The sequence below is a fragment of the Passer montanus genome, unplaced genomic scaffold (assembly GCF_014805655.1).
Source record: "Passer montanus isolate IOZ18808 unplaced genomic scaffold, ASM1480565v1 scaffold8, whole genome shotgun sequence".
NCBI lineage: Eukaryota > Metazoa > Chordata > Aves > Passeriformes > Passeridae > Passer > Passer montanus.
Window position 1 is genome coordinate 14,165,613 of NW_024373256.1, and position 9,921 is coordinate 14,175,533.

General features: G+C 45.9%; 1 protein-coding gene and 1 long non-coding RNA gene across 4 annotated transcripts in view; one reads left to right on the top strand and one right to left on the bottom strand.

Moving 5' to 3' along the window:
- ADCY9 (adenylate cyclase 9) overlaps window position 1 on the bottom strand; it is an 83,013-nt gene extending 83,012 nt beyond the window's left edge. For both annotated transcript variants that reach the window (XM_039731991.1, XM_039731990.1), the window contains exon 1: window position 1. This exon is cut by the window's left edge and continues 1,940 nt beyond it. The gene's annotated coding sequence lies outside the window, so the exon portion shown is untranslated.
- A 5-nt stretch (window positions 2–6) lies between these two features.
- LOC120513044 lies at window positions 7–9,326 on the top strand. 2 transcript variants are annotated; one of them, XR_005630186.1, is made up of 6 exons: window positions 7–884; window positions 1,003–1,172; window positions 2,100–2,211; window positions 3,957–4,061; window positions 4,149–4,232; window positions 6,088–9,326. It is a non-coding gene; the product is annotated as an uncharacterized LOC120513044 (long non-coding RNA). The 2 variants fall into 2 exon arrangements; XR_005630185.1 differs by lacking the exon at window positions 6,088–9,326 and having other exon boundaries at window positions 4,149–6,076.
- The last annotated feature ends 595 nt before the right edge of the window (window positions 9,327–9,921 follow it).

Sequence of the window (9,921 nt, forward strand, 5' to 3'; positions counted from 1 at the left end):
GCCCGCCGCTGGCCCCGCTCCCCCGCAGCCCTCCCGAGGCGCGGGGCGGGCGGGCCGCTGGCTCAGCCCCGCGGGGGGGATGCCGGGCCCCCGCCGGGAGGGGACCGCTCCTCCATGTCGGCTGCAGCTGCCCGCCGCTTCCTCCCCGCACGGCCGCCGACGAGGGGCCGCCTCCCGCCCTCAGCCAGCCGCCCGCCCAGCCGGGACGGCGGCAGCAGCAGCCACTCTGCTCTGCTCCGCCCGCCCGCCCGTCTGAGGGGAGGAAGGGGAGCGCGGGGACGCGCTCAAGCGGCCGCCACCATCTTCCTCACGGCGCGGGGGGGGTTCGGGGGGGCTGCGGGAGCGCGCCCCCGCTGGCCAATTGGGCGCGGCGGCGCGGCGGGAGCGCGCCCCCCCCTACACACACACACTTCCCGCCTCAGTGCGAGGGTCGCGGGCGGCAGCGGGGACGGTCCCCTCAGAGAGGGACGGGCGTGATGTCGGCGGTGCTGTCCATGGGACAGGGACGGGACAGCGAGGGGCGGCAGGAGCCGGGCGGCACCTTAGCGGGGCCAGTCCGCGGGGCCAGTCCGCGGGGCCGAGCGCCGGGGTTCCCGGGCTGCCCCCGCCGCCGCCCTCCCCACCGGCTGACATTTGCCATGCGCAGACAACACGCACTTCACCAAACAATTCAGCCCGAGCCCCGCTGCAAACTCGCTGGGTTATTTTTCTCCTCGTTCTCCGCTTGTTTATGGCTGACGCTATCTCGCCTGCACCGCTCCCTCGGTTTCATTATCTCTCCTCGCAGATGGACCGTGGCTTTCCTTCTTCGCAGGGCTTCTCTCTGCTGGTGCTAGAGCTCCCTCTCCTCTGCCCGGCTCTGCATCCCTCACCCTTGCTCACAGGTGATGTTCCCAAATTGGTCTCACCTCATCCCCCTCAGCCCCCTCATCCCCTCAGCTCCAGCCCCAGTTCTTCCTGCTGTGGCTTCTCCTTCCCTGAATCCCATTTACTTTTTTCCAGGTGAGCGTTCCCCAGCGAAGCACTTCACTGCAGCCGTCCTTCCTCCTGCAGTCCCTTCTCTGAAGGCCCCAGCACCCCGTAAAATAAAGCCAATGTAATAATAGTGGCATTGTGGCCAGCGGGACCAGGGCAGTGACCATCCCCTGCGCTGGGGCACCTCCAATCCCGGGGTGAGTTTTCGGCCCCTCAAGACAAGACAGACATTGAGGGGCTGGAGAGTGTTCTGGGAAGGGTCTGGAGCACTGGGAGCAGCTGAGGGAGCTGGGGGGCTCAGCCTGCAGAAAAGGAGGCTCAGGGGGGACCTTGTGGCTCTGCACAACTCCTGACAGGAGGGGACAGCCGGGTAAGGGTTGGGCTCTGCTCCCAGGGAACAGGGACAGGATGGAACAGCCTCAGCTTGTGCCAAGACCAGTTCAGATATTGGGAAAAATTATTCACTGGAAAGGTGGTCAGACACTGGCACAAGGTGCTCATGGCAGTGGTGGAGTCACCATCCCTGGAAGTGTGCAAAAAATAAGTGGACATGGTACTTCACAATATGGTTTAGTTGGCACAGTAGTATCGGGTCAAAGGTTGGACTCAATGTCCTTGGAGGTCTTTTCCAGCCATAATGATCTATGACTGTCTATACTCTTTTTAAAAATAGTAATAGAAAATCTGTGGCCGCACAATTACTGAAATTGAAACCTGCCCTATTTTCCATTTCCTTTGTAAAGATGTCCTGTAACCATGCTGTAACATATGTTCCTAGTATTATTATTTGGAATAAATATGTATTTCCTGACATGCTCAAATATCAAAATAATCTCTAAAAATTCCAATCAATAGCAGTAATTGTTCTGGTTTTGCTGTGACATTGTTGTCTCTTGAATTCCAGCTAATGGCTCAGCTGATCAATATTTTATAGGGAGTGCTGCTTACCATGCAGCTCTTACATAAACACTGTTGGGAAGAGAGAAATCCCTGAGCTGACAGAGCAGAAAGGCAGGATGGCCTCCTGGGCTTGGCTATTAATTGATAAATTTACTAAAACTTCTTTCCAGCCTTTTTATTGATTCATCTAAATATACTTTAAGTTACATTCTTACTTCATACAGGATGATGAATTTTTTAATCATCAGGATTAAAGAAGTGCAACAGTTTCCAAGGATTCAAAGGCATGGTGGGAAAAGAAGAAAAGTTTTTTACCTCATTGGCAGAAAATTTAAGGTAAAACTACCTGTGTTTTTAATATTTTTTATGCAAAACTGCAAGATTTATGCTGGGTGATTTGACCTTAGAGATTTAAGAGGTACTGAAATTCCAGCATTCCAGATTTTTTGTGTTGTTCCCCTGGGCTCCATAAAGTGGTACTTTGTATGTTCTTAGAATAAACAGAATCACATCAAAGATACTGGCTACATCACAAGTTTTCACTGAGTGACCCACATGATACCAAATTTTGTCTGGCTGCTGGTCAGAGGCAGCTTTTGATCTCCACTAATAAAATAGTTCCTCATTCCCAGCTTATGTTTATGGGTTTGAAGGAGGGAGATGGGATGGAAGGAGACATCTGACTTGTCAGACCCTCCTTTACTAAAAGCTTCACATGGGGGTTTCAAGGTTGTGCAGAATCCTTGCTCCCCCAAGGAGCTCCCATTAGACTTTTAACCTGTAGGCTCCCATCCTGCTCCTCTACTTGATCTTTTGGGTGGAGCAGTCACCAGTCCAGCCACTCCCCACCTTCCCCTGCCCTTATCAAGTTCCATGGAAACACCCTGCATGTGCAGTCAAGGAACAGTTCTCTTCAATTTCATTAGCTCTGGCTGGGACAGATCTCATGCAGTCTCCTGAAACACTGAATTTTTAATTTCACTTTGCTTTTATTGTGTAAATTTTTCTCTGTTGAATTCAAGTAGCAGATTAAATACATGAAGCAGAAAACCACAAACACCAGTGATGCTTGGATTCATTTTAAGTGTGACTGAGATTTGTTTTAGAGAGCGAGAAGTGGTTTGAGGTTGTATTTGTTATTTCCTCACCACCACCACCTTCTGATTTGTTTTTATCCAGGGTAGATGTAAAGCCAGCATGTTAAGGCAGCACCTGAGTGGGTCATGTCTGTGGCATCCTCTAAGGAAGATGCTTCCTCTGGATCACTTTCTTAGCCATCCTGGTAGAGCTGGGAGCCTCCATGCAGGCTGGTTCCTGAGTCCTGGCTTCATTCTGGACTTGGTTGTGCTGGTTCCCTGTGAAGAGCTCTGACCACCCTTCCAAAATACTCTGGGACTGTTTTCCTTTCTCAGAGACTGAGTTAGAGGAAATATTTCATAGAGCAACAGCTGGGCAAATGCAAATCCTCCTTGCAGAGCTCTTTTAACTTCAAGCCGCCAAATAGACATTTAGTCTGTGGAACTGTATTTACTTCCCCTCTCAGAGGAACAAGCCTTGTCAGCTGTAATGATGAGCTGTTGTTTGACATTCATAATATTGTACTTCACTGCTTATCTGATGGAGGCACGCAAAGCTATTTAGGGGCTTCTGAAATGTGACAGCCCACATGATGCTTTTTTAGACTTCCCAAACCGCCCTCATGAGGCAGGAGAACATGGCATGGGAACGGCTGGCTGGAGCAGCAGCGTGCCTTAATGCCACAGGGCTTGCTGTGGCTGGGGAGGAGGAATGGGCTTTGAAAGTTTGCAGCTTTTGTTGTGTGCTGTCAAAGGAAGAGCTTGCAGCCTGAAGGAACAGGCATCGTGGATGCCATGGGTGGGGACTGTGGGGATTATTGATCCTGCCTGGTAACAGCATAAAGATGGAGGCAAATATGTTAAAACCTGTTTGGACCATCCACAGACAGAAGGGGGCTCAAGGGAGACAGCTCACATGCCCCATTTCATGCTATCTTGCCTTAATAAACAGAAAGATCTCACTTTCTGACAAACTTCTGTATCTTCATCCTTACTGCCATGCAGAGCAATCATTGCAAGTTTTGAATCCTGGAAGCCTCCAGGTGAAAGAACTCATTTAGGAAAACCAAAACTCAGCAAATCTTCTGGCTTCTTTTCGAAGACTAACAGGTAAACATTGGCAAATATTGTGAAAGACTGTGATACTTTATAAAACCATGATGGAGTAACAATGTTTATTTCATTTTTCCATAACAGAAGATCACTTTGACATCTGTTCCATATGAACCCATGGAAGCCGAGTAAATGGGTGGTGCATTCTCACCTCCTTGCAGTGCCTAGGTTGGTTTTGTGTTCTCTATTTTCATCCTTCTGAAATTGCTATTCAATTTATTCATATCACTGAGGGGATTTCATATCCCAGATGAGATGCACAGATTAAATAAGCAAGTAAGCAGTAGAAGATCTTTTTATGTGACTCAAGAGAGAGGATGAATCCCAGTCCAGATGAGTGGAAATCTCTGACTCCCCTGTGACCAGGATTTTACTTGCAGGCTTTATGGTTGTCTCATTGGAGTGGTCTTTTTGCCAAAACCAATGCAGAATATTCCACTTATCTGACAAAATGTCTGCCACCAGGAGGTGGCTTCACTCAAATATACATTTCTTTAAGATTAAGACAAACTTGAATTTATTGCTCGTTTCATTCATAACCAGAAGTTCTCCTCACTTGCCAAACTGCTGAATCAGCTTGGGTACCTCACCCTTGAGTCAGCACAGCCCAAAATAGAAACTTGCTCCATTTCTGAAGAGAGGAAGTACCACTGCTGTCTGCACTTACAGCCACATCTGACATGCTTTTATAGCTACAAACACTCAGTGCTGGGACTTGCATGGCACTCTGCTGCTTAAAAAAAAAAAAAAGGAAGTGAAAAGGCACTTTCTTATACAAAATAGGAGTGTTAGAGTTGCTATGAGTGTGACTGTGTGGATGTGGGAGTCCCAAGGAATAAAGAGCTGGAGAAGGACTGTACAAGTGGCAGTCATTGATGTCACCTAGCCTAGCCCAGCATCAAGCTCCCACTCCACCTGCTTGCCATTTCTCAGGACATACTCAGGAATTAGGCAGACAATGAACAGACTATAACCAAACTGAAGCAAAGTCTGAAGCCATTTGGAAATAATGGCAAGAAAACATGGTAGAAGCTCTAAAACACTGACAGGAGATCAGCTACCAGCGTTCCCAAGGTAGAGCTGAGTCAGTCCTGCTGCCATGAGGTAACTCCACTTTACAGCACAGCATAAAACAGCAAAAAACCTGGGGAAATGACCAAGAGCTGAAGTCAAATAGTGGGAAGTGACACTAAAGTCATCAGCAGGACTTTATGAGTAGGTGGAAGGCAGTGAAGAGGCACATAAAAATAGTCCTATGTGATACAAATGAGGAGGACTTTCTATGGCTCCAAGTCAGGACTAGAAGTAGAAGAATGAGGATAATGTGAATTCACTTGATCTGTCCTTCTCAAGCTCTGCAGTTTTTTCTCTTGCAAATGAACATCTGTGGTATTTGGCATCCTACAAAAGAACCCCCATTGTCCAGCAGCACTGGGATGCCCCATTCCCATGGGTGTTCCTGGTTTTCTTTCCTGCATGCTGCAGGATGGTGTCATGTTCTTCCTGGTCCAAGCAAACTACTGTTCCTGTGCTTCCATTAAATGTGTCTGAACTGGCTCTATTTTCCACAAGGAAAGGCCATTCCAACAGGCAGACAAAAATCAGTAACCGCTTTCAAGCCATGGGCAGAAAAGATGTGATCCCTGGCACAGGATTTTCCTGCATTACTGTGGAGGAAACTGCAGATATTTGAAAAAAATTGTCATTTCTGCAACAGGTGTGAAGGCTGCAACACACAATTTTACCATTTTTGGATTTTTGCAATGATGCAGTTGCAAATTGAAACATGTTTTATATTTATTGTTTTGGATTATTCAGTTGAAAGTGGTGAGGGTGAGGGTTTGCAGGTGTAATTACAGGATTGTGCAGTCACCTTGTGCACACACTGCAGGTTTGGGAAGAAGACCTGCTGCAAATCCACAGAAAACCCCAGCTAAGGAATTGTATGTGCCACAAGCAATTACACACCGTAAAACTTTGTGAAACATTTGCTATGTGTGCACTAGGCCCTTTTTAAATTTAGATTTCTAGGAAGAAGAGAATTGCTGGGGCATTTCTGTGACCTGATCCCTCATCTTGGTTGATCCGCGATGGAAAGGTGACCCCGGGAACGGCTGGGAATGATCTGGTGAGAGCCATTGCTGTCTGAGCCAAGCACAGTGTTCCCAACTGCATCCCTGAATAGATTCACTTGCTCTTTCCCTGGCTCTATTTTAGCCACAAATCTGTTATTCTGCCCTGTGGGTGCCAACATTTTGTTAAAAAATAACCAAACTCAGGAATATTGGATTTCTGGTGCACTTTTTTTCCTCCAAAAGGGTTGAAGTGAACGTTCTTCTCACCTATACCTAGGACTTCATCTGTGTGGCTGCAACTCTGGTGACATCCAGAAAGATGCATGACCCTTCCTTCAGTGGAGCAGATATATCTTAGCAACTTAGCAATGTTGTGACAAGTATGAAGGGGAAGGCATTGAGAAACTATCAATTTTCAGTTTGTATTTAAGACAATTTCTACACACTTTTGTGTTCTCAAGCTTGGAAAAATTTCACTTTTGTCTACAAACACAGGAACCAGCTGTTACTTAAAATTTTTGTTGTTGTGGTGGGATTGAGACTTGGATGAAACAAGAAGGATTCATACAGGGAAATTTATAGAATCAAACAATCATGGAATGGTTTGGCTCAGAAGGGACTTTAAAGATCATCTCTTTCCAACACCCTGCTGTGGCAGGGACACCTTCCACCAGGTTGAATGTGAAAGCAAACACCTTCCAAAATCTCTTGTTTAAAACTGAGCATGGATGCATGCTTGTGCCATGTGCCTTGTTCTATTTCCAGAGGAAACAAAAGAAGAAAATGTTGCTGAGAACACTAAAACATAACACTTTGGCAAAGGTGGTTATCACATCCTCCAGGCATTTTCACCTGTGGTGCTGCCCTGACAGTTGTGGTGTGTTGTGGAAATAAAGTGTGAAGCCACTCAGGACTGGGTCCTGCTGGTTGTAGGTGAGCAAGTACATAAAACCCTTTTGACAGAGGTGAGAGGGAATGCTTGCTTCCACAGGGGAAGGGGAATAGTGGTTCTGAGAACTGAAAACACAGCAAATGTTTGTTGAAAGGGGGAGCTGGGGAGCAGGACAAGGTGGCACACAGAACCCAGTGAAAGGTCACAGAGGGAGAAGTGCCACAATCCAGAATTTATTGCCTAATGTTACCAGGATTTAGGAATGGGACCCTAATCCTTTTATAAACCAGGAATTTCCTTGAGTTGTGTGAATGGGACAAGCGACAGCCACCATCAGTAAGCAAAAATCACACCCCTGTGCTTTGTGGCACACATTAAACTCTCAGCGGAACAGTCAGGGAAAATCCCTTCCCAGCAATTTCCCACCAAAGGCTTCCTCCAGACTGCAGCTTCCAGAAGATCTGAATGATTTGTACCTGTGAGAACTGCTCAGAGGTTGCTTGGTAGATTCAGAGAGATTAATTATTCACCAAAGAGAACTTGGTAATGATGGTGCTACTATGTGTGATTTCATGCCTAAAACTGTCCCACATCTTGTCTATTTATTTGGGAAATTAATTTCTAGAACACTTGGAATACAAAACCAGGAGCTGAAATTGCCTCTCAGTATTTCTTCAGTACAAACAAAAAACCAAACAAACAAGCTTATTGTGTTTCTTACATGTTCAGTCAAAACATCTGTTAATAATATTAAACTCCTGGGTACCTGGAGAACCTGTTCTTGAATAAGCTACAAAGCTGAAGCCTGCCTGAAAATATTAGAGTAAGGTATCCCACCATCTGAAGGATTTTCTACACTTCTGCAGTGATTTTGGGAGGCAGAGACATGGCCAAAGAGAAAAGGCTCCAGCCATGCACCAGGGAAGTGGGGCTGAGAAGCAGAGTGATTGTTCTAAGTGGCTTTTGTCTGTTCATTTATCCTCTTTTACTATCTTTGTTTCCATTCCTTCCTCAGCTTTATCTCTGTTGAAGAGCACAGAAAATATTCTATTCCCCTTTCATAGTTGTAACACATATTCATTAAGTCTAATTGTATTATAACTCAAATAACTATTGCCATGTTTGATTCCTTATTTTGACCATATAAGCTCTTAATGAAGAATTTTCCCTTCATCTGGATCTCTTGCTTCCTTTTTTCATTGAGTTCAGTTCACAGTCAAGTCCAATGAGCTGCTTTAGAGACTCTTTGAGTGAAGGTGTTTGGATTTTTATCCGATTTTCCCTCCTGCTTTGTCTCACCCGTCCAGCTGTGCTGCTCAGACCAGGAGGCACCACGTCCATCACTTTGCTACAGCCTCTAACTCCTTCTTCCAAGCCAGAAATGTGGGCAGGGCTCTTGGAGAGATTGCCATCTTCCTAACCTCAGCCTGAGTGTAAACCAACCCACAGCCCACCTCTGTCCCTAGATGAGCAGTTGTGCTTCTCTAACCATGGAAACTTCAGTAGCACAGAGCTGCTGCCTTCATTTTCCCCCAAAAAGGCAAAACACAGCAGTGACAGATTCGTGGGAGGATGTTTCTTTCTCCAGTGGAACAAAGCTTCAGGTGGCCACTGCCTGGAGCCCACCACCTCTGCACTGCTCAGTGCCCTAGGAGAGGATGCAGATGTAGAATGTTTGGGCTGAGGTCTTATTTAAATTATGTATTAGGCTGAAAAATGGACACACAGGAATGAAGGATGCTCCCAGAGCCTGTGGGTGCTGCTGCAGCATGGAGCTGACAGCAGGGATGGTCTGGGCTGCTCCATCCTCCTCCTGCATCTCAAGGCAAAGACGTGGCAAACACATGGACTGAAAGAAGTCCCTTTTATAGGCCTCAAATCTTACAGAAAATAAAGAGATACAGGGCTGAAGAAACCTCTTAGGCTGGAAATGTATTCAGTGTTTCTGCAGAATAGGGAGAGCACAGAGCTTCACTTACCAAAGCCAGCCAAATCTACAGGACTGTGGGGTTGGAAGACTTTTATGTCTAGCAAGTAATAACTGTCTTTAATTAGCTTTGTTTACATGATAGATGTCAATGTCAAGCTCTCTCAGTGAAAAGGGCAGAATGTCCTTAGTGGGAAATGTGAGTTTTGAAGCCTGACAACATAGAACCAGCAGGAAGGTTTGTGCTCAGACTGCTGGGGAGAAAAATCACCTTTGGCTCAACAAAACAGGAAGGATTTCAAGCCCACAGCAGAAGTTTTTCAAGAAACTAATGAAAATGCAGGATTATAGTTTAAACTGTTTTGCAATCGCTGGCCTCAATCCTGCAGACACTTTTCACACACACTCAACTTTATATCTGTGGTTGGTTTTGCTGACCCTCATGGGATTATTGACACCTGGAGATAGAAGTGAAGGCCAGACTGTTTACAGAGCAGAGTTTAAACTATAGCATTTTAATTTTAAAAAAAAAGATTATATCAAGGTCTGCATAATCGGCTCATTGGGATCCTTTATGTTTGAAAAAAAAACCCTGAGAAACTCAGGATTTAAGATTCATGAGGTGGTCTCAGATCTGCTCCCTTGTGTGAATAGGACCTCTTGTTATGCTGGATCACAGCACTGGGCCACAAAACTTATTCAGCAAATACTGAAAAAAACCCCACCTTCATAAAATTGGAATCTATGGCTCACATGCAAATACTGTCTGCATTTCTTTCCTCTCTAAAAAAAATATGTTTGACCACTACCTGAGACTAAAAGGTTTCCCCTCATCAATAGAGAGCAACTAATTGGAAAAGAAACTGGTTTATATATTTTTTTTAATTTTGATTTTTTGTTTTATATCTCAGCAGTATTGTACCTGGCATGAAACAACTTTTTGAAACCCCCAAAACAGGAATA